The 2373-nt window shown below is 42.0% G+C and overlaps 1 pseudogene across 1 annotated transcript; it reads right to left on the bottom strand.

Moving 5' to 3' along the window:
* Positions 1 to 407: 407 nt before the first annotated feature.
* On the bottom strand, positions 408 to 1972 carry LOC311631565 (eukaryotic translation initiation factor 2 subunit 2-like; annotated as a pseudogene). The gene is made up of 2 exons: positions 1661 to 1972; positions 408 to 1464 (listed from the first exon to the last, which is right to left on the bottom strand). The product of its transcript is annotated as a eukaryotic translation initiation factor 2 subunit 2-like (transcript).
* Between the last annotated feature and the right edge of the window lie 401 nt (positions 1973 to 2373).

The raw sequence follows: 2373 nt of genomic DNA, 5'->3' as shown, positions 1-2373 counted from the left end.
CCAAAGGCAGAATGACCAGTCACTATGACATGCACTGACCACCAGGAGGCAAATACTCAACACAGGAGCTGCCCCTTAGTGGTCATTGCACTCCCACAGGGGGAGCGCCACTCAGCCAGAAACCGGGCTTATGATTGGCAAGCACAGCGGCGGTAGCAAGAGCCTCTTCCCGCAGGGAGTGGGCCTAAGCCATCAGTTGGGCATCCCCCAAAAGCTCCTGGACTGTGAGAGGGACCCTTCAGTCTGCAGGTGGACACTATCCACCAAGCCAAGCCAACTAGGGCACACATTATTCTTTTAAATAAATTATGCACATAACAAATTCTGAATGCTTTAAAATGAAGAAAAGCTTACCTTGCCATTAAAATTATAATTTGTAATTCCTTTTTTTCTTCACTGTTTTAATAACTTTAATTTCTCTTGCATTTTACAGAAGTCTCTGAACGATTTTAAAAAAGCGCCACCTTACCCCATCTTGTTTCTCTGACAGTTGTTAAAGTAGGCAATGATTATGTCAACAGCTTGAGCATCTGCATCTTGCAAGGATTTCAGACCAACCAGCCATACACCAAAGCTTTTCTATCTTGTTTTTTTAATAGAATGGTATATCCACTCTGATGGTAAACCAGTCCAGCCAAATTTCCACAACACACTTTGCAAAACCAGTGGTGATTAGCAAATTAGTTAGCTTTGGCACTGAGCTGTGCTCGCTTGCCCGTGACAGCCTGGAAGCCGGTTTTGATGCTGGCAACAGAGCATTGAGAATGACAAGTTTCACACTGTAAGAAATACAGTCAGGTGTCCTTTTGCAGGGTTGTGTCAGGTGATCGGCATGTGTGACAGGTGACATATTCCTTGATATATCTTCTCAAAACATTTTCTATCTGTTTCTGTTGGAATCTTCCTTTGATTACAAGTTGGTTATTACCATCTATAGAACCACTTGTACCCAATTCAGCCAATAAAAATGCGAGGAGATGTTTGGGCTGACGATGTAATAGTTTACAAATATCTGTAAAGTTGACAAAAGGAGTTTTCTTGGTTCCTACTCGGACGACCTGTGGAGGTTTCATGACAAATTTCCTTTTCTCTTCAGCAACCATATCTGGATTCTTTTCCCTCATGATGTTAAACACTCAATTCAGTAGCTCCTCATACGTGTAGTCTCTTTCTGAGCCTGCCCAAGCAGGGCCTGTCTGGTTACTGAATGAGATACCAACATCTTTTTTGCTGTCTTCATCTTCTAAAGCTTCGTCTTTCTCTAGAATTTCATCCTCATCTGGGAACGTAACATTTTTCTTTTTCTTCTTTTTATTGCCAAGCATAATATCAAGGTCATCTTCTGGTTCTTGAACATCACTTTCAATCTTAAGATCCTTTACACCTTCTTCCGCCTCATCAATATCAAATATCTTTTTTGTTTTTTTTTCTTCTTTTTCTTTTGATTAAAGAAGTTCAAGTCATCTATCAGGGGTCCTCAAACTTTTTAAAGTGGGGGCCAGATCACGGTCCCTCAGAGAGCTGGAGGGCCGGACTATATGAACTACTAATTCCTACTGTAACACCTCGGCTGCGCTCACTGCCCAAAAAACCTGGCGGGCCGGATCAGACTCCTCTGCGGGCCGCATGTGGCCCACGGGCCGTAGTTTGAAGACCCCTGATAGATCATCAGAGGCATCTTTTTTCCTACTGTTTTCTTCATCAGCCTCTACATCTTTGTCTTCAGTGGGCTCTGGCTCCACTTCTTTTGTTTCTGAGGGCTGAGTTTCTTCAGTCTGGGCATCCCCTTCCTCATCTAACATAAAAGGCTTCTTCTTCTTCTTCTTTTTCTTCTTGCTCATCGTAGGATCAAAAATCATCTCATCTCCGGACATGGCTGCGGCTCGAGTAGGCTCCGCACGGAGGAGAAGTCGGACAGGTTAGCCCCAGGCCTCCGCCGCGGTACCGATCTCGCCAACACCTCTCCCACAACCGCACTCTGTAATTCCTTTTTAAACCAACAGATTTTTTTGTCTTTTTTTTTTCAAAATTAACTCATAATGTAACTGTATGATACAAAGCATGACTTATACAATCTTGAATTTTTATAATTTATTGAGAGTTTCTTTGTGGCCTCGGTAGAAAAATAAACTTCATAAATTTTGTGCAGATGTTTGGAAGTGAAATGGAATTTAGGTTTTACAATAAAAATTGAGTTAACCTATAAAGGAGTGCTTTCCAATTACATAACAAGTTTGTTATACATACTGCAGTATTATGACCACAGACATAGGTTAAAATCAATATATCTCCTATCTGGCCAAGCACTTTCAACACCCTCCTTTTCATTTACTTGTCCCTTGTTCTTTGTCTCCCACTGTCTCTCCTGCTCAG

This window comes from Pipistrellus hanaki (assembly GCF_964339955.1).
Source record: "Pipistrellus hanaki genome assembly, chromosome: 1".
NCBI classification, from domain to species: domain Eukaryota; kingdom Metazoa; phylum Chordata; class Mammalia; order Chiroptera; family Vespertilionidae; genus Pipistrellus; species Pipistrellus hanaki.
Note: the sequence above shows the minus strand (reverse complement) of the source record. Positions and strands in the feature narration are given on the sequence as shown.